At 36.4% G+C, this 23,169-nt stretch overlaps 2 pseudogenes; both read left to right on the top strand.

The window, feature by feature from the left end:
- Window positions 1-471: 471 nt before the first annotated feature.
- Window positions 472-2,212, top strand: LOC139177706 (olfactory receptor 4C3D-like; annotated as a pseudogene).
- Window positions 2,213-13,601: 11,389 nt separating this feature from the next.
- LOC139177705 (olfactory receptor 4A47-like) lies at window positions 13,602-14,551 on the top strand (annotated as a pseudogene).
- Window positions 14,552-23,169: the final 8,618 nt, after the last annotated feature.

The following is a 23,169-nucleotide window of genomic DNA, read 5'->3' as shown; positions in this document are numbered from 1 at the left end:
TTTCTTATAAATAGAGTTGGAAGACAACAACACTTGAATTCCTGGTAAGTTTATAGTCTGGGAAAGCAGGACTATTTTTATCTGTGGAGAATGGCAATTCACCAAGTATTTCTTGCCGCCTAGTTTGTTTCAGGCACTGTAGACACTTTTCCAGCCACCATAGTTGGTTCAGTGAGGAAACACACCTCAATAGCATGTGTGTTCCAGTAGGTACTAGAGAATATTTGTCACCAAGGGCTTCCATACATTTCCCTAAACTTCCTGTTTATGATAGATTATTTTTGACTGTTTTTCTTGCTGCAGTTAGAACTTAGAGTTCAAATGTGAATTCTCATGGAATAAGGAATAGTTCTTACCTTTGTGCAGGACTTCTCAGTTTATGACATACATCTGAGAATTACAATTTGTAATCCTACAGGCACAGAGGAGGTCTTGGAAGCATGAGACACTGAGATGATCCAGTAAAGTCAAATGGAGCAGGAACAAGAAAGAGAATCCAGATCTCAAGTACTTAGTGCCATATTTTCTAGTAAGAATGAGCAAGTGAGTGCAAGTTGCTCAGTCATATCTAACTCTTTGCTACACCATGGACTATACAGTCCATGGAATTCTCCATGTCAGAATATTGGAGTGGGTAGCCTTTCCCTTCTCCAGGGAATCTTCCCAACCCAGGGATCAAACCCAGATCTACTGCATTGCAGGCAGATTCTTTACCAGCTGAGCTACAAGGGAAGCCCTTTCTCAGTAAAATACACGTCAAATATTGTCCTTATAAATGTTTTACAGGTGACAGAACTAACATGCCTAAAGAGATAAAAAACCATCATGGATGAATTAAGAAAGACTTGACACAGATATTGGGGGACATGCTCCACAGGTATAGTGACTACTTTTGTTCTAAAAAATTCAGACCAGAAACCCTTGATGACTAATAGGTATCATTCTTTATTCCTTTGTAGGTAATTCAGACATCAGGAGGTGTAGTTCCAAAGTGGATCTCTTAATATCTCCCAATAATGTGACTGAATTTGTTCTCTTGGGACTCACACAGAATCCACATTTGCAGAAAATACTCTATTATCTTTCTGTTCATTTTCCTGTTTACCATGGTGGCCAATCTGCTCATTGTCATTACCATTTCCCTCAGTCCCACGCTTTCAGCTCCCATGTACTTTTTTCTCACTTAATTGGCCTTCATAGATGCCTTTTACACATATGCTGCTGGCGCTGCTGCCGCTAAGTCCCATCAGTCGTGTCTGACTTTGTGCGACTCCATAGACACCAGCTCAACAGGCTCCGCTGTCCCTGGAATTCTCCAGGCAAGAATACTGGAGTGGGTTGCCATTTCTTTCTCCAATGCATGAAAGTGAAAAGTGAAAGTGAAGTCGCTCAGTCGTGTCCGACTCTTAGTGATCCCATGGACTGTAGCCTACCAGGCTTCTCAGTCCATGGGATTCTCCAGGCAAGAGTACTGGAGTGGGTTGCCATTGCCTTCTCTGACACATCTGCTACCACCCCTAAAATGATCAATTACCTGCTGAACAAGAGGAAAACCATCTCCTGGGCTGGCTGCCTGACTCAGCTTTTTGGTACACTTCCTGGGAGCATGAGAGATCTCTGTCCTCATGGTCACGGCCTATGACCACTACATGGCCATCTGCAAGCCTCTGCACTACACGACCATCATGCAACAGGGGCTCTGACAGATCTTGGTGGTGGTGGCCTTGGCTGAGACTTCCTACATTCCACAATGCAGATTCTTTTCACAATGGACTTGACCTTATGTGGTTGCAATGTCATTGACCATTTCATGTGTGATTTATTCTCACCATTGGAAATTGCCTTCAGTCACACCTACATGCTTGGAATGGTGGTGGCAACCAACAGTGGGGCCATGTGCTTGCTCATTTTTTCCATGCTGCATATATCCTACATAGTCATGCTGATCTCCCTGAAATCCTATGGTTTTGAAGGAAGGCACAAGGCCCTCTCTACATGTGGTTCTCACTTTACAGTAGTGGTGCTCTTTTTTGTCCCTTGTATTTTCAGCTACACACATCCTGTGACCACTTACCCTGCAGACAAGTTGGTGAGTGTGATCTTTATAATCCTCACTCCCATGTTAAGTCCTATTATGTATACAGTGAGAAACACAGTGGTGAAAAATGCCATGAAGTGTTTATTAAAGAGGAGAGTAACAGGCTTTTCATGATGCCAAGAAAGTGACAATTTATATACATAGGGAGAATTATACCTCTTGTGAAAGAAAATAAAGAAATTTTCCAGATAAACTGCAGAAAAATAATATCAGGAACTAGTGCAAAGTATTTAACATTGGCTAATTATTTGGGGGCCTTTTAACAGTTTTTAATGTACTTTGCTAAGAACTCTACATCCACACTTAAGATTCTGAATATGCAATGTAAAGAACATCTATAAGCCCCTAAGTTTCATCACTGTTGCTTAAATTTTCCTCCAGAGTCTTATTGTTATTTTACTAAATTTTTTATATAATCACATGCATGAAATTAACTTTTTCATAAGATCTTGACTTCAGAATTTCTTTTATCTTTGCTTGTTGTTTAGTCATTAAGTAGTGTCCAGCTCTTTTGTGATACCATGAACTGTAGTCCGACATTCTCGTCTGTCCATGGGATTTCCCAGACAAGAATACTGGACTGGGTTACCATCTTCCTGACCCAGGGATCAAACCTGTGTCTCTGCAATGGCAGGTGGATTCTTTACTACTGAGCCACCAGTGAAGGTGTTATTTTTGCTTAGTCCATGATGAAGTAGTCACGGTAAAAATTCTCAGATAGATACATAGGGAAGGGACAGGTTGTGAGTGCAAAAATCACTGCTGGATTTCTTTTTCTGAAGTAAGAATTTACCAGAAACAAATAGAGAAATACCAGAAAGGAGAAATGAATAATTCACAATGTAATTCCTTTATTGCCATATAAATTTGGCCTGAAATTACTCTTAATTTGATCTTATTTACTTAAAAATCCTATGACTTACAAGCTTTCTTGAATATGAAGGAAATGTTCTATTTTTCAGTACTGACTTGAGGTAATGGTGCTGATGAATCTATTTTCAGGGCAGACCTAGAGAACAAACTTGTGGATACACTGTGGGATGGAGACACTGGGAAGAATTGAGAATATATATATATATATATATATATATATATATATATATATATACACACACACACACACAAAATACTGTGTACAAAACAGATAGCTAATGTGAAGCTGATATAATGCAGGAAATTCAGCTTGGTGCTCCTGGCTTGTTTCAAATGAAGCACTACATGTTGGTAATATAGTAAATTATTATTTTTTCTTCTTCCATTTTTTATTTTCTAAATTATGAAAATATGATAACACATTTATCCCTCTGTGATGACCTGGAGGGGTGGGTTGGGGGATGGGAAGCTCAAGAGGAAAGGGGTATATATAGAGCTAATTCACATTGTTGTACAGTAGAGACTAAAATAACATTGTAAAGCAATTACATGCCAATAAAACTTTAAATAAGACTTGGGGAACAATTTGAAACAATAATAATAAGCATCTTTCATTACATTTCACCAGAAAGGCATTTGATTAGGTTCCAAAGCTATGGAAGGAACTATTTGTCGTTATATGTAGATCTGATTCATATATTTATATTAAATGAACACTTTATTATTTATCTTCCATATTTGCTTCAACTGACTTATCCTCATACTAAACTAGTGGTTCCATTATCACTATTCCCATTTTACAGGAAAACAAATTGAAGCCAAGAGAAAGCTACTAATTTACTGAACCACAGTATGTGTCAGGAAAACTAGAAAGTAGTTTCCTTTCAAAAGTTTCACCTGCAAACTTCCAATCTAGGTCTTTAAAACTAAGCCTTACTTTATTTCAAATGAAACAGTCATACTTGGAATGTTTAGATCTATAAATGATAAAATTATCTGCAGTCTTAATTATTCATTTGCCTTTCAAAAAATGATGTTAAAATTATTGTACCGATGCATACATGCTCAACCGTGTCTGACTCTTTGCTACTCCATGGACTGTAGCCCACCAGATTCCTCTGTTCATGGGATTCTCCAGGCAAGAATACCGGAGTGAGTTGCCATTTCCTACTCCAGGGGACCTTCCTGGCTTGTTTCAAGTGCAGCACTACATGTTATTAATATGGTAAGTGATTTTTTTTTTTTTATTTTCTAAATTATGAAAGTATGATAAAACATTTAAAGGAGATTTGGAAAATGCAGAACAAAGTTACATATAGTTCTCCTATATATTACAATTATTTTTAAGTATATAAAATAAGATTTGTAGTTGGAGTTTCAGTATCAAACTCTCAAAAATTGATAGAATGAATAGACAAAAAGTATAAGGATATAATAGACCTGAAAAACACTATGAACCAATTCAAATAATTAAGATTTATACAATTTTCACACAAGAGCAGAATACAAATTATATTAAAGTTCCTATACACTATAAGCCAAGAGACATGGTAACATATGTTTCTTTGAAAATTATCCACAAATTTTAAAGTTCAGTGTGACACACCCAAGACAGAGCTTTGTCTTTAGCCATTGAAAGCCTCTATAAAGTTAAAGACTGAAAAAACAGAGTGACTGCAAAGAAGAAACATTTAAATGAGAAATTAATATCAAAATGAGAAGTTAATTTCAAACTGGGAAATTAATGTCAAAGTACTTTAAAAACCATATGTATTTGAAAATTAAACACCCATGGTAAAAAATATTTTTACTAAAAATCCCTTTTAGAGTTCGTATCCATTATTGAAAGCAAATATTAATGTTGGCCTCCATGAAAATGAAATAGCTAAGGTGAACTTTTGGAAAGTTGAGGTACCTGTGATGCTCCTCTATGCATGTGAGAAATACATCTTACATTGTTTTATAAATCATAAACCTAAGGTTCTCTGACTACAACAGTCAAATGGCAATCACTTCTCAGAAATCTCACTTTCTCAGAATCAGTGTTCTACTGGAGCTATTTATTCTATAATTTGACTATTCAGTAATGCTAGAGCGTGGTTCTGAGGGTGATGTGTTTACTAAGCTGTCCATGGCTGTCTCAAACATATGAGAAGCAGAACTATTTCCCATAAAGTCTAGCCCTGGAAGATGAAATCATCAGCATGCAATCTATTAAAATGATCAAGTTTGCAATTGCAGGTGAGAACAAAACATTTCAACAAAATTTAGGTGACATGATATGTGGTTCATTTTGTCTTGTGACTGTTAGGAGAAGATTGTAACCTATGGGTAAAGATAGGAAAAGTGCTGAGTAAAGGTTGCTTCCACTCTCAGACCAAACAGAGGATGTGAAGAAGGGAAACAAAGCCAATGATTATATCTTAGGAGCCATACAAAGGACTCAGCAAGAGGGTGAAAAGATTGATGAGGCACAAATGATAAACTTGCAACAGCAAACTTGGAAGGTGCAAGAACTGAAGGAAGAAATTCAAGGCAGTCTGACATTCTCAGTGAATAATCTTGGGGTTTGTGAATAAGTTTGGAACTTGTTTAGAGTCTCCTTGGCCCTCATAACTGAGAATGTCTCCTGGGAATCAACAGCCACTTGATTATTTTTGACAATTAAAAAATGAGAAAATGAATAAACATCTAAAAATTAATGACATAAATACATAAATAGTGTTTGGATCTGTTGTGCAAAGCTATTTTGGTTTAATCTGGACTTTTTATTCCTTGAGAATATCAAGTGAGGGGAATGAGCTCATGATTCTTGGAGGGATAAGAGGCATACATTTTACTAGACTCTTTACATACATGAATCATGTAGCAGTAAGTATTATTAGAGAGGTTTATACTCCATTTTATACAATAAAAAATGAGATTCAATAGAGTTAAACAACAATATCAAGTCTTTTAAAGTCAGCGTTCTCTACCCCTCCCAATGAAAATACTCTGACTCAGCTGGTAAAGAATCTGCCTGCAATGTGGGAGACCTGGGTTTGATCCCTGGGATGGGAAGATCCCCTGGAGAAGGGAAAGTCTACCCACTCCAGTATTCTTACCTGGAGAATTCCATGGACTGTATAGTCGATGGGGTTGCAAAGAGTCATACAGGACTGAACGACTTTCACTTTTGCTTGTTAACACAATGTGAAAATATCCAAACAGGGAACTGATCATTAGCCACATTGTGGAGATTATCATTGAGACAGTATTCCCTTATTTTTGAAGGAAAGGGGCATTTTCTTCCCCTTAACACTCTGTTGATCCCCATTACCTAGGTTACATACACTTTCTTGATTCCTCTGTGTCAAGGAAAAGCCATTCAATGATGTTTTCTCTGAACATAGATTGGCTTTTGTAGGCATCATGAAAAGTGGGATGCAACAGGTTTGAAACAACATTCCAGATATTTGAATTTCAAAGAAAGTGACATTTGAGTGTAAGCAATGTTTATATGAAAGCAGAGCAATGCAATCATTAAGAAGGTTGATACTTTTAACCTGAGAGTAGCACCTTGAAGAGCTAAATAGGTACTCTTTCCATAGGGATTGTCCCATTGTTGTCACATGTTAACATTTATAAATGGAAAAAAAATAAATCTATAATCAATTCAGTTTAGGGAATTTTGACATTTAATTTATCAAACAATAGATTTCAGTGCCTACAGTGGGCCAGAGTGTTATGGGAGCTGGATATACAAAACGGAATAATACAAACAGGGCTTGTGTTTTTTGGAACTAAAATTCTAGTGGAGAATAGATGGATAGTAAGCAATAAAATAAGCTAACAATGTAATTTTTGATAATGATTAAGATGAAGGACAGTTTAAAATAGTATGATACAGGGGAAAATAATTGGATAGAGATTTATATTTGTTTGAAGCACAGTTAGAATTTCAGTTTAGCCCATGTAAGTAACCACATTATGTCTCTTTCTTTTTAAAAGTAAATATGCTCTTGAGAGTCCCTTGAACTGCAAGGAGATCCAACTAGTCCATCCTAAAGGAGATCAGTCCCGGGTGTTCATTGGAGGGACTGATACTGAAGCTGAAATTCCAATACTTAGGCCACCTGATGTGAAGAGTTGACTCATTGGAAAGGACTCTGATGCTGGAAGGGATTGGGGGCAGGAGGAGAAGGGGATGACAGAGGATGAGATGGCTGGATGGCATCACCAACTTGATGGACATAAGTTTGGGTAAACTCCAGGAGTTGGTGATGGACAGGGAGGCCTGGTGGACTGCAATTCATGGGATCACAAAGAGTTGGACGTGACTAACTGAACTGAACTGAACTGATACTATTTAGAAAAGTACATTAGAAATGGGGTGATATGCCTTCCAATAAGGTAAAAATAGGTTATGGTGTGATAAAAATTTCTTACTGCCTTTTATACAAGACACAAATATACATAACACACATAAATGGGTATATTATTTGTGGTATTACTGTTTTCAAAGTGCAGATGATTAAGAGAACAGAATGTCTACAAAATAGCTTTAAGGAGCAAAAGTTTAAGAAAGATTGAGAAATACTGCTTAGCTCATGTTAAAAGGTTAGGTAAGACCATGGAGTAACTAGAGTGATAGTAAAGATAATCCAATCACAGAGGTTGGCATATCACCTGTAAAGATCATATTCAGGAAAATTAAGAGGCTCCCACTTCTCAGACTTGTTGAGTATGTTAATGAGCCAGTTGCAATCTGTGAAGTGTGTTGCAAGTTGTTATTTACTGGAACTTAAGTTAGAGAAAGAATGAAGACCATAACCTAAATACTTCTGAACTGAGAGCATATAGCTTTATAATACTAACCATTATGCATCAAGAAAGAATTTAGTTCTTTTATTTTCTACCAGAGGAACATTTTCAAATCCTTTATAATGACAACTGTCCCGTACTTAGATGTGACACATTATTACTAATAGCTTTGAAGGATGTACAGAGCAGCAGATGAAGTGATAGAATTCAGTCCTGGTAGTAGATAGGTGGCCAAGAATAAGTCCTCTTCACATTTCTTCATTTGTATTATCACACAAATGTATCATTTTGTGACTATTCTTCTATTCAAGAGAAAGCTTACATAATGAACAAATAATTGAATGGCTAATACTATCATATTAGTTTCTGGTGAAGCATCAGCTTGACCAGTCCCAGTGAGCTCTGCTCCTGGGAAAAGTGGATCATTGCAGGGTTTGATGGGAATTCACTCCTATGATGATTAGTGTCTTAGTCAGTAGAGGCATAGCCTCAAAAGGATGCCATTGAAATGATGCAAGTTCACACATTTTGAAATCCTGTGCCATTTGAAAATGACATTCTGCCCTCTTTTATCCAGGTTTTTTCCCCAAGTGAGAATACAGTGATAATGATATGTCTTCGAAGGTGTCCCCTGGAAACTGTTTACAAATTAGACTTAAATATAGCTAAATGACAGGTATAGTTCTATCATTTTATAACCAGCTTAGGTGACTGTCTTTTTGGCATTTCTTTTTTTTTTTTAATTTTATTTTATTTTTAAACTTTACATAATTGTATTAGTTTTGCCAAATATCAAAATGAATCCATCACAGGTATACATGTGCTCCCCATCCTGAACCCTCCTCCCTCCTCCCTCCCCATACCATCCCTCTGGGTCGTCCCAGTGCACTAGCCCCAAGCATCCAGTATCGTGCATTGAACCTGGACTGGCATCTCGTTTCATACATGATATTTTACATGTTTCAGTACCATTCTCCCAAATCTTCCCACCCTCTTGGCATTTCTTATGTAGATGAAATTTGAATTTCTTTGCCACCCACCAGGTCTAAATACTTAGACATTTAGAACATCTTCTTTTATTAAAAAATTAGAATATCTATTTTAAATCTTTCTTTAAAAACCTTAAGAGCTCTGGTCATATCAAAATAAGGATGATTTGGGAGAATGACATTAAAACATGTATAATATCATATAAGAAATGAATCACCAGTCCAGGTTCGATGTAGGATACAGGAGCAGGATGCAGGATACAGGGGCTGGTGCACTGGGATGACCCAGATGGATGGTATGGGAAGGGAGGTGGGAGGGGGGTTCAGGATGGGGAACATGTGTACACCCATGGCAGATGCATGTTGATGTATGGCAAAACCAATACAATATTATAAAGTAAAATAATAATAATAATAAATTTAAAAAATAACTCCTCATTAAGTGATTGTACAATTTGCTCCAAGTTTGATCCTGATTTACTTGACTACTGCTTAGATTTGCTAAGTTGAAACTCTAATGCGTCATGATTTCAAGTCTGTATGTTTTTTTTTTTTTTTTTGTAGAGTGAAGTTCTAGTCAGTACGTGTTGGATGAAGCCATTCTTTAGGTACACTGACATGATCCGAGAAATTTTATTTGGATAATATCTTGTCTTCTACATACAGGAGCCATCAGGTAACTGGACTTTAAAGATCACAGAGAAGACATTAGACTGAGTTTTTGAGGTGATTAACATGGTATTAATATGAACTTCTATTATGAAACTATTGATATAACTGGACCACTTGTATATAGGGACAGTTATATCATATTTAAAACGTGTCAGTATTTCACCTGTTTTGTCTGTGTAAACAAATTGTAGCCTCAGGATGAAAAGCCTTGAGCTATCAACTGTTAGCTCTATTTAATCTCTTTTGGAAAAATATCAAAACTTAAGTGTTTACAGTTTGGTCAGTATGTAGATCATTAGATGAGTGGATAAAAGAGCATGTCTGTGTTTCAGAGATATTTATTAGAAAAAGGAGGAACATGAGCATCTAATATGTATAGGAGAGTCTTAAGACAATGTATATTTCTCTTTTATGCAGTTTTCTATTGTGTGTATTACATGTATATTTCTGTTTTCCTCTTGTACTAATTTTATTTAAATTTAAAGAAAGTGAAAGTGAAGTCGCAAAGTCGTGTCCGACTCTTTGCCTGTGGTAGCCTACCAGGCTTCTTCGTCCATGGTATTTTCCAGGCAAGAATACTGGAGTGGGTTACCATTTCCTTCTCCAGAGGATCTTCCCAATCCAGGGATCGAACCCAGCTCTCCCGCATTGGAGGCAGACACTTTAACCTCTGAGCCGCCAGGTAAGACTACTACTATTTAACTTTATTTTTCTACTAATTATCTTTGAGAAAGTATTCATGCAATGGTTTTCTTTCTGTTTTGATGAGTTAATTATTATTTTTATATAATGAAATCAGTAAGTTGGATTACACACACATCTCACACACATCAGATCAGATCAGTCGCTCAGTCGTGTCCGACTCTGTGCAACCTCATGAATCGCAGCACGCCAGGCCTCCCTGTCCATCAACAACTCCTGGAGTTCACTCAGACTCACGTCCATCGAGTCAGTGATGCCATCCAGCCATCTCATCCTCTGTCGTCCCCTTCTCCTCCTGCCCCCAATCCCTCCCAGCATCAGAGTCTTTTCCAATGAGTCAACTCTTCACATGAGGTAGCCAAAGTACTGGACTTTCAGCTTTAGCATCATTCCTTCCAAAGAAATCCCAGGGCTGATCTCCTTCAGAATGGACTGGTTGGATCTCCTTGCAGTCCAAGGGACTCTCAAGAGTCTTCTCCAACAACAAAGTTCAAAAGCATCAATTCTTCCATGCTCAGCCTTCTTCACAGTCCAACTCTCACATCCATACATGACCACAGGAAAAACCATAGCCTTGACTAGACAAAACTTTGTTGGCAAAGTAATGTCTCTGCTTTTGAATATGCTATCTAGGTTGATCATAACTTTCCTTCCAAGGAGTAAGCGTCTTTTAATTTCATGGCTGCAGTCACCATCTGTAGTGATTTTGGAGCCCAGAAAAATAAAATCTGACACTGTTTCCATTGTTTTCCCGTCTATTTCCCATGAAACTGTGGGACCGGATGCCATCATCTTCCTTTTCTGAATGTTGAGCTTTAAGCCAACTTTTTCACTCTGCCCTTTCACTTTCATCAAGAGGCTTTTGAGTTCCTCTTCTCTTTCTGCCCTAAGGGTGGTGTCATCTGCATATCTGAGATTATTGATGTTTCTCCCGGCAATCTTGATTCCAGTTTGTGTTTCTTCCAGTCCAGCGTTTCTCGTGATGTACTCTGCATATAAGTTAAATAAACAGGTTGACTTACTCCTTTTCCTATTTGGAACCAGTCTGTTGTTCCATGTCCAGTTCTAACTGTTGCTTCCTGACTTGCATACAAATTTCTCAAGAGGCAGATCAGGTGGTCTGGTATTCCCATCTCTTTCAGAATTTTCCACAGTTTATATGTACTCACATACATGGGTGGTGTTAATATTGGTGCTGAGGGTGATGCTGATGATTTACTTGGGATGGGGAGTGGTGAAATCAATAGAGATTGTTCAAGGATTTAGGCCCCTCTTTCTGGAAGCATCACAAAGAAGCATTAATTTTTGTATAAACAATGGGGTAGGAATTTCCAACAAGAGAAAGTCCTACTGCAGATAATTCCATCTCCTCTCATCTTTCAAGGAAAACAGTGAGTTTGGGAGATTGTGAGTTAAAATAACCCCATTAAAGTCCTTCATCTTTGGGGTTGAGGCAAACTGGTCACCCCTCTGCTCTCTACAGTCTGTGGGCTAGCAGTGTGCTGATCTTTTAAAGTTTCTTTCCCTACCCAATCCCCCTTTTTTGATGAGGTTTCAGTGAGGTCTGTTAGGGGTGCATCCTGCAGCTTAATTGGCTTAAAATGTTCTCTCCTTTGGTGTGGTCTCTTTGGGGACCAATTGGGAGAAAAAAAAAAAAAAAAAAACAATAGTGTAACTGTTTTGATACTGAAAATTGATAAATGTCTTTTTGAAATAACCAGTCCCTCCAAAATAAATAAATCCAATATGACAATCTCTTTATTTTTTTTTAATTTATTTATCTTAATTAGAGGCTAATTACAATATTGTATTGGTTTTGCCATACATCAACATGAATCCGCCACGGTGTGCACATGTTCCCAATCCTGAAACCCCCCTCCCACCTCCCTCCCCGTACCATCCCTCTGGGTCATCCCAGTGCACCAGCCCCAAGCTTCCTGTATCCTGAATCGAACCTGGACTGACAATTCGTTTCTTATATTATACATGTTTCAATGCCATTCTCCCAAAACATTCCCCCCCCTCCACCACAGAGTCCAAAAGACTGTTCTATACATCTGTGTCTCTTTTGCTGTCTCCCATACAGGGTTATCATTACCATATAAAAAATAAATAAATAAAGTCCTTCATTAGAGTCTGTTGATGATGCCTGTGTTCAAGGCATGGGTCTCTGAGGAACACAGGGCACTGCTCCTTCTGTAAAATGATGACCGAGAGGCTCCCCCTAAATACATTGTTATCACTGCCTGTTGTCCAGGATTTTATTGAATAAATAATAAATAATTTAGCTCCATGAGAAATTCAGATTCAAGAAACACATATCAGCTTCTTGGATTCAAATCCAGGCTTTAACACCACAAACTGCATATTGTTAAGCAAATTATGTTTTGCTTTATCTCAGTCATAAAATGTCTCATTATACCTCATTTGAGAATTCAGTGAGAAAATATGTATAAAATGTCTGGTACATGGTGCATAGCATGTATTAAATGATTTATTATTTATATTTTTAAAATTTGTATCTGTATATAAATTATGTGTTTCTATATAAACATTGCAGTTAATTTAACTTTATCTGGAGACCAATCATACATTTATCATTTATGTCATTAATGAAATTTTATAAATGAATGATTAAATGCAAAACAAAATGGGATTCTTTTTACTTTATTGCTTGGCTAACCTATATTCAAAAATCATAATACATAGTATAGGTAAGGCTATGGGAAAAATTTCTACTTCTCTGTTGATTAGTGACCTACAACATCTTATCACATATTCATTTGTCATTTAAATTTATTTTTCCTTTAATGTTTTGTATTTTTATCCATTTTACATTTTTATTTATTTATTTTTTGTTCATTGCTTAGAGATAGTGGTTTAATTTAGATATTAATTCTGTGTATATCCTCTCAAATGTAAATCTTTCTTTAAACTACTATACTTTTGTTAATTGATGGTGTGAATTTCTTTTCTTGAGTTTTGGAAAAAAGTGAAATTGTTAAATATATCTGTATGGAATTTCAGTGATTGGTAAAGAAGATTCTTCTACCCCTAGAATGCACACAGTCATCAACTTGGTAAATTAAAAGTAAAGATACTTTTTACTTTACCTCCTTATTAAAAGTTTAATTGACATTCAGCGTTGATAAAATATTAACTATACATGCAATTTAGTTAGTTTTCAGTTGGAAAGGTAAGTGAGGCACCTCATTTACTTAAAAATGTGTCCTTCTTTCACATGTCTTTAAATTACTTCCTCTTCATTAGTATATATGATTTTTGAGGTTAGAGATGTTGTTTTAATCAGTTTTGTATTATGTACCCTAAAAGTATGAAACATAATAACCATATTGCCTATTGATTGAATGAAAAAACAAAATTTCTAAAGATTTCAGGGAATCTCTCATAATAATTATATTTACAGGTAATTTTATCTGAAACATAGACATTCAGAAGCAACTATGAAACAAAGGAACAATGTAACTGAATGTATCCTCCTGGGGCTCACTCAGAGTGTCCAGGGTCAGAAAATATTACTTGTCATGTTCTTGCTAATCTACATTGTGACCATGATGGGCAACCTACTCATTATTGTGACTGTGATGGTCAGCCCAACCCTGGATGCTCCCATGAACTTCTTTCTTGGCTACCTATCATTTATAGATGCTGTTTATTCTACTACAGTCATGCCAGATATGATAACAGGCTTACTGTGTGAGAAGAAACCCATTTCCTTCCTAGCTTTCATGACCCAGATTTTTATGTGGCACTTTTTTGGTGATGCTGATATATGCCTCTTGGTCGTCATGGCCTATGACTGTTATGTGGCCATTTGTAAACCCTTGCATTATTTGACAATCATGAATCAGCCAGTGTGTGCTCTGCTGCTGTTGTTGGCCTGGATTGGTGGGTTTTACACGGAGTATTTCATCCTCTCTTTGTTTACAATCTTCCCTTCTGTGGCCCGAATATCATTAACCATTTCATCTGTGATGTGTACCCCTTGTTAAAAATTGCTTGCACTGACACCTACATCACTGCTTTCACAGTGGTGGCCAATGATGGGGCAATGTCTGTGGTCACCTTTACACTCTTACTCATCTCCTATGGGGTCATCCTGCACTCCCTAAGAAATGTTAGTCAAGAAGGGAGGTGCAAAACCTTGTCCACCTGTGGCTCCCACATTACCATGGTGGTCCTCTCTTTTTTGCCTTGTATTTTTCTGTATGTGAGGCCTCCTTCCACCTTACCCACTGATAAATCCTTAACTGTGTTTTATACAATTATCACCCCTATGTTGAATCCTCTAATCTTTACTCTGAGAAATAGTGAGATAAAAACTGCCATGAAAAAGCTCTGGACCAGAAAAAGAAATGGGACAGCTGGGAAATATATGGCCCATTTTCAATGAAGAATTGCTCTTTTATGGTGTAATATCAAATGCTCTTGTGTAATATCAAAATTTATTAAATTTCTCCTCACAATTCAATTAATTGGGTATGATAAAAATATTTATTATGTGAATTCTTCTAAAGAATAAAATATGTCTTTAATTTTTCCATTATTTTCTATTTCAAAGTATATATTTTGTTTGAAATACACCTGTAAGTTTGTCTCATTTTTTAAAATAAACTATATATAGTTTTGCAGTGTAAAATGTCTCTACTGAGACTATAGATATATATTCTATATATGAGTTTAGTTACAGTTAATACTGTAAACATATTTTAGTTATTGTAGGAATTTCTCATTGCTCTCTCAAATAATATAATATTTTTCAAAATTAATATAAATCATTACAGATTTCAGAAAAATAAGTAATATGTCATAAAATTTTTGTTCAATCCTTTACACACAAACATTGTTGTTGTTTGTTGCTAAGTTATGGTGAATTCTTTTGCAAATGCATGGACAATAGCCTGCCAGTTTCCTTCTGTCCATGGAATTTCCCAGGCAAGAATATTGGAGTGGGTTAGCATTTCCTTTTCCAGGGGATCTTCCTGACCCAGAGATTGAACTTGTGTCTCCTGTATTGGCTGTCAGGATCTTTACCACTGAGCCACTAAGGAAGCCGCACATATAGATAATCTATATTAATATTTGAAGTTCGTATCTTAGTTTTGTAATTGTAAGTTAATATTGCTTTATCATGTTAAATAAATTGCTTTATCATTGCTGTATTTGTTAATATTGTTATCATGTTAATGTTGAAGTAGAGTGATGTTTCATAGTTATTAATCATAAGGAGGGTACATTTAAAAATATAATTTGAATGAATATGGTGTAAATGAAATATTTTTCGTCATCATTATCTCTTCAAGGGGACTAAGTTTTTTGGAGTTATATTATCATAAATATGACCTTTTCACTTTCCTAGATACTTTAGAATATTTGATGATACTGCTGATATTTTTTAATATCCCCATCTCCTTTTTTGCTATAGTGTCCATAGCTTTCTATGGAGACTCAGGCTCTGCCTTTCATGTGTAAATTTAGCATAAACTATAATCCACAAACTTCAGAAATGAACTTCAGAGCTTAATAATAGATATTTTGGGTGATACAGTTTTAAAAATGCTAGCCATATATGCCATTCTATCTCCCTTATTAATGATATACAAGTTGCTATGAAATAGAATAGGTTTGTTGTTTTATTTAACAGAGACATCATTCGTAAAATTGTCTCTCTTTCTGAATGAGGCTTGAAATAAAACATTATTTGCCTCAGAATGATTGGAAGTTTGTGATCAAAGAAACATTATTCTGCCTCCCTTATTTAGGCTGGGTTCATGAGAGGTAGGCTTCCCTGGTGGCTCAGCTCATAAATAATCCGCTTGCAATGCAGGAGACCTGGGTTCAGTCCCTGGGTTGGGAAGATCCCCTGGAGAAGGGAAGAGCTACACACTCCAGTATTCTGGCCTGGAGAATTCCATGGACTGTACAGTCCATAGGGTCACAAAGAGTCAGACACATCTAAGCGACTTTTGCATTCATATGAGAGGTAAAGCTATTGGACCATGGGTTATTTTCACTAGTAAATCACACTGTGTAAGGAACCTCATATCCTGATTTTTATCCCGGTTACATGGAGATTTATTATAATATCTCAAAGTCTTCTCAAAACAATGAAAGTGAAAGTGCTAGTTGCTCAGTCATGTCTGACTCTTTGTGACCCCATGAACTGTATGGACTGTAGCCTGCAAGGCTCCTCTGTCCATGGAGTCCTCAAGGTAAGAATACTGGAGTGGGTTGCCATGTTGCCATTTCCTTCTCCATGAGATTTTCCTGACCCAGAGATTGAACTCAGGTCTCCTGCATTGTAGGCAGATTCTTTACCATGTGAAACACCAGAGAAGTCCTTCTCAAAACAATACTATTCAACAAGTGAAACCAAACATTTGACTTTATCAGATCTTATGTAATTTATTCCCCATCATTTGGATGTTGCTATAGACTGAATATTTGTGTCTTTTCTACAAAATCATAAGTTAACTTCTTCATAATTGGTGGTACCTGGAGGTGGACCCCAGGAAATGACTAGATCATAAAGTTTAAGTTCTCATGAATGGAATCAATAACCTTATAAAGAGACCTCCAAGAGTTCACTTGATCTTTCGGCCATGTGAAGACAGGAAAAGGTGGCTATCAACTAAAGAGGAAACCTTACCAAACATGGAATCTTCTAGAAGACTAATATTTGACTTCCAAGACAGCAAGCCTCTGAAAATAAATGTTCATTGTTTAAGCCATCCAATGGTATTCTGGTATTCGGTTATAACAGCCCAAATGGACCAATAGAGAGAAACTTAGTTAATTTTCAACTTTGTGTATTTATTTTATATGAAGATTTAAAAGTCTTTGTTAATTGTCTATGATTACTGGTCTGTAATCTCCCTGAAGTCAGAAAAAGTTACTTAATTGTCTGTGTGCTCTCAGTTTCTTGTACAATATATAGAAAGTAAATTTCACTCTACAGATATTGTCAATTACTTGAATTTTTTTAAACTTTACAATATTGTATTGGTTTTGCCATATATCAAAATGAATCTGCCACAGGTATACATGTGTTCCCCATCCTGAACCCTCCTCCCTCCTCTCTCCCCATACCATCCTTCTGGGTTGTCCCAGTGCATCAGCCCCAAGCATCCAGTATCATGCATCAAACCTGGACTGGTGACTCATTTCATATATGATATTATACATATTTCAATGCCATTCTCCCAAATCATCCCACCCTCTCCCTCTCCCACAGAGTCCATAAGACTGTTCTATACATCAGTGTCTCTTTTGCTGTCTCATATACAGGGTTATTGTTACCATCTTTCTAAATTCCATATATATGTGTTAGTATACTGTATTGGTGTATTTCTTTCTGGCTTACTTCACTCTGTATAATCGGCTCCAGTTTCATCCACCTCATTAGAACTGATTCAAATGTACTCTTTTTAATGTCTGAGTAATACTCCATTGTGTATATGTACCACAGCTTTCTTATCCATTTATCTGCTGATGGACATCTAGGTTGCTTCCATGCCCTGGCTATTATAAACAGTGCTGCAATGAACATTGGGGTACACGTGTCTCTTTCCCTTCTGGTTTCCTCAGTGTGTATGCCCAGCAGTGGGATTGCTGGATCATAGGGCAGTTCTATTTCCAGTTTTTAAAGGAATCTCCACACTGTTCTCCATAGTGGCTGTACTAGTTTGCATTCCCACCAACAGTGTAAGAGGGTTCCCTTTTCTCCACACCCTCTCCAGCATTTATTGCTTGTAGACTTTAGGATCGCAGCCATTCTGACATAGGAAACCCTAAAGACTCCACCAGAAAATTGCTAGAACTAATAAATGAATATAGTAAAGTTGCAGGATGTAAAATCAACACACAGAAATCCCTTGAATTCCTATACACTAATAATGAGAAAATAGAAAGAGAAATTAAAGAAATAATTCCATTCACCATTGCAATGAAAAGAATAAAATACTTAGGAATATATCTACCTAAAGAACTAAAGACCTATATATAGAAAACTATAAAACACTGGTGAAAGAAATCAAAGAGGACACTAATAGATGGAGAAATATACCATGTTCATGGATTGGAGGAATCAATATAGTGAAAATGAGTATACTACCCAAAGCAATTTATAGATTCAATGCAATCCCTATCAAGCTACCAACGGTATTCCTCACAGAGCTAGAACAAATAATTTCACAATTTGTATGGAAATACAAAAAAACTCAAATAGCCAAAGCTATCTTGAGAAAGAAGAATGGAATTGGAGGAATCTACCTGCCTGACTTCAGGCTCTACTACAAAGCCACAGTCATCAAGACAGTATGGTACTGGCACAAAGACAGAAATATAGATCAATGGAACAAAATAGAAAGCCCAGAGATAAATCCACACACATATGGACACCTTATCTTTGACAAAGGAGGCAAGAATATACAATGGATTAAAGATAATCTCTTTAACAAGTGGTGCTGGAAGAACTGGTCAACCACTTGTAAAAGAATGAATTCTTAGTCTATTAAGAATTACTACTTTTTTTGTGGCATCTTTGTCAAGTTTTGGTATTAGGGTGATGGTGGCCTCATAGAATGAGTTTGGAAGTTTACCTTCCTCTGCAATTATTTGGAAGAATTTGAGCAGGATAGGTGTTAGCTCTTCTCTAAATTTTTGGTAGAATTCAGCTGTGAAGCCATCTGGAGCTGGGCTTTTGTTTGCTGGAAGATTTTTGATTACAGTTTCAATTTCCCTGCTTGTGATGGGTCTGTTAAGGTTTTCTATTTCTTCCTGGTCGAGTTTTGGAAAGTTGTACTTTTCTAAGAATTTGTCCATTTCTTCCACATTGTCCATTTTATTGGCATATAATTGTTGATAGTAGTCTCTTATGATCCTTTGTATTTCTGTGTTGTCTGTTGTGATCTCTCCTTTTTCGTTTCTAATTTTGTTGATTTGATTTTTCTCCCTTTGTTTCTTGATGAGTCTGGCTAATGGTTTGTCAATTTTATTTATCCTTTCAAAGAACCAGCTTTTGGTTTTGTTGATTTTTGCTATGGTCTCTTTTGTTTCTTTTGCATTTATTTCTGCTCTAATTTTTAAGATTTCTTTCCTTCTACTAACCCTGGGGTTCTTCATTTCTTCCTTTTCTAGTTGCTTTAGGTGTAGAGTTAGGTTATTTATTTGACTTTTTTCTTGTTTCTTGAGGTGTGCCTGTATTGCTATGAACTTTCCCGTTAGGACTGCTTTTACCATGTCCCACAGGTTTTGGGTTGTTGTGTTTTCATTTTCATTCGTTTCTATGCAGATTTTGATTTCTTTTTTGATTTCTTCTGTGATTTGTTGGTTATTCAGCAGTGTGTTGTTCAGCCTCCATATGTTTGAATTTTTAATAGTTTTTCTCCTGTAATTGAGATCTAATCTTACTGCACTGTGGTCAGAAAAAATGCTTGGAATGATTTCTATTTTTTTGAATTTACCAAGGCTAGCTTTATGGCCCAGGATGTGATCTATCCTGGAGAAGGTTCCATGTGCGCTTGAGAAAAAGGTGAAATTCATTGTTTTGGGATGAAATGTCCTATAGATATCAATTAGGTCTAACTGGTCTATTGTATCGTTTAAAGTTTGTGTTTCCTTGTTAATTTTCTGTTTAGTTTATCTATCCATAGGTGCAAGTGGGGTATTAAAGTCTCCCACTATTATTGTGTTATTGTTAATTTCTCCTTTCATACTTGTTAGCATTTGTCTTACGTACTGTGGTGTTCCCGTGTTGGGTGCATATATATTTATAATTGTTATATCTTCTTCTTGGATTGATCCTTTGATCATTATGTAATGACCTTCTTTGTCTCTTTTCACAGCCTTTGTTTTAAAGTCTATTTTATCTGATATGAGTATTGCTACTCCTGCTTTCTTTTGGTCCCTATTTGCATGAAAAATCTTTTTCCAGCCCTTCACTTTCAGTCTGTATGTGTCCCCTGTTTTGAGGTGGGTCTCTTGTAGACAACATATGTAGGGGTCTTGTTTTTGTATCCATTCAGCCAGTCTTTGTCTTTTGGTTGGGGCATTCAACCCATTTACGTTTAAGGTAATTACTGATAAGTATGATCCCGTTGCCATTTACTTTATTGTTTTGGGTTCGAGTTTATACACCGTTTTTGTGTTTCCTGTCTAGAGAATATCCTTTAGTATTTGTTGGAGAGCTGGTTTGATGGTGCAGAATTCTCTCATCTTTTGCTTGTCTGAAAAGCTTTTGATTTCTCCTTCATACTTGAATGAGATCCTTGCTGGGTACAATAATCTGGGCTGTAGGATGTTTTCTAAACTACAGGCCAATAACACTGATGAACATAGATGCAAAAATCCTTAACAAAATTCTAGCAATCAGAATCCAACAACACATTAAAAAGATCATACACCATGATCAAGTGGGCTTTATCCCAGGGATGCAAGGATTCTTCAATATCCGCAAATCAATCAATGTAATACACCACATTAACAAATTGCAAAATAAAAACCATATGATTATCTCAATAGATGCAGAGAAAGCCTTTGACAAAATTCAACATCCATTTATGATAAAAAGTCTCCAGAAAGCAGGAATAGAAGGAACATACCTCAACATAATACAAGCTATATATGACAAACCCACAGCAAACATTATCCTCAATGGTGAAAAATTGAAAGCATTTCCTATAAAGTCAGGAACAAGACAAGGGTGCCCACTTTCACCATTACTGTTCAACATAGTTTTGGAAGTTTTGGCCACAGCAATCAGAGCAGAAAAAGAAATAAAAGGAATCCAAATTGGAAAAGAAGAAGTAAAACTCTCACTATTTGCAGATGACATGATCCTCTACATAGAAAACCCTAATTCCACCAGAAAATTACTAGAAATAATCAATGACTATAGTAAAGTTGCAGGATATAAAATCAACACACAGAAATCCCTTGCATTCCTATACACTAATAATGAGAAAACAGAAAGAGAAATTAAGGAAACAATTCCATTCACCATTGCAACGGAAATAATAAAATACTTAGGAATATATCTACCTAAAGAAACTAAAGACCTATATATAGAAAACTATAAAACACTGGTGAAATAAATCAAAGAGGACACTAATAGATGGAGAAATATACCATGATCATGGATTGGAAGAATCAATATAGTGAAAATGAGTATATTACCCAAAGCAATTTATAGATTCAACGCAATCCCTATCAAGCTACCAACAGTATTCTTCACAGAGCTAGAAAAATTAATTTCACAATTTGTATGGAAATACAAAAAACCTCAAATAGCCAAAGCAATCTTGAGAAAGAAGAATGGAACTGGAGGAATCAACCTACCTGATTTCAGGCTCTACTACAAAGCCACAGTTATCAAGACAGTATGGTACTGGCACAAAGACAGAAATATTGATCAATGGAATAAAATAGAAAGCCCAGAGATAAATCCATGCACATATGGACACCTTATCTTTGACAAAGGAGGCAAGAATATACAATGGATTAAAGACAATCTCTTTAACAAGTGGTGCTGGGAAATCTGGTCAACCACTTGTAAAAGAATGAAACTAGAACACTTTCTAACACCATACACAAAAATAAACTCAAAATGGATTAAAGATCTAAACGTAAGGCCAGAAACTATAAAACTCCTAGAGGAGAACATAGGCAAAACACTCTCCGACATACATCACAGCAGGATCCTCTATGACCCACCTCCCAGAATATTGGAAATAAAAGCAAAAATAAACACATGGGACCTAATTAACCTTAAAAGCTTCTGCACAACAAAGGAAACTATTAGCAAGGTGAAAAGACAGCCTTCAGAATGGGAGAAAATAATAGCAAATGAAGCAACCGACAGACAACTAATCTCAAAAATATACAAGCAACTCCTACAGCTCAACTCCAGAAAAATAAACGACCCAATCAAAAAATGGGCCAAATAACTAAATAGACATTTCTCCAAAGAAGACATACAGATGGCTAACAAACACATGAAAAGATGCTCAACATCACTCATTATCAGAGAAATGCAAATCAAAACCACTATGAGGTACCATTTCACACCAGTCAGAATGGCTGCAATCCAAAAGTCTACAAATAATAAATGCTGGAGAGGGTGTGGAGAAAAGGGAACCCTCTTACACTGTTGGTGGGAATGCAAACTAGTACAGCCACTATGGAGAACAGTGTGGAGATTCCTTAAAAACCTGGAAATAGAACTGCCTTATGATCCAGCAATCCCACTGCTGGGCATACACACTGAGGAAACCAGAAGGGAAAGAGACACGTGTACCCCAATGTTCATCGCAGCACTATTTATAATAGCCAAGACATGGAAGCAACCTAGATGTCCATCAGCAGATGAATGGATAAGGAAGCTATGGTACATATACACAATGGAGTATTACTCAGCCATTAAAAAGAGTACATTTGAATCAGTTCTAATGAGGTGGATGAAACTGGAGCCTATTATACAGAGTGAAGTAAGCCAGAAGGAAAAACATAAATACAGTATACTAATGCATATATATGGAATTTAGAAAGATGGTAACAATAACCCAGTGTACAAGACAGCAAAAGAGACACTGATGTATAGAACAGTCTTATGGACTCTGTGGGAGAGGGAGAGGGTGGGATGATTTGGGAGAATGGCAATGAAACATGTAAAATATCATGTAGGAAACGAGTTCCCTGTCCAGGTTCGATGCACGATGCTGGATGCTTGGGGCTGGTGCACTGGCACGGCCCAGAGGGATGGTATGGGGAGGGAGGAGGGAGGAGGGTTCGGGATGGGGAACACATGTATACCTGTGGTGGATTCATTTTGATATTTGGCAAAACTAATACAATTATGTAAAGTTTAAAAATAAAATAAAATTAGAAAAAAAAAGAATTACTACTAATGGATTTTAATAAATGTTTTTTACACTATATATATATGTATATATTTGCTACAAATATTTACTCTCCTTTGACATTTGCTTCAAGTATTTATGTTATGTTATGAAT

Source organism: Bos indicus, chromosome 19, assembly GCF_029378745.1.
Source record: "Bos indicus isolate NIAB-ARS_2022 breed Sahiwal x Tharparkar chromosome 19, NIAB-ARS_B.indTharparkar_mat_pri_1.0, whole genome shotgun sequence".
Classification (NCBI taxonomy): Eukaryota; Metazoa; Chordata; class Mammalia; order Artiodactyla; family Bovidae; genus Bos; species Bos indicus.
Note: the sequence above shows the minus strand (reverse complement) of the source record. Positions and strands in the feature narration are given on the sequence as shown.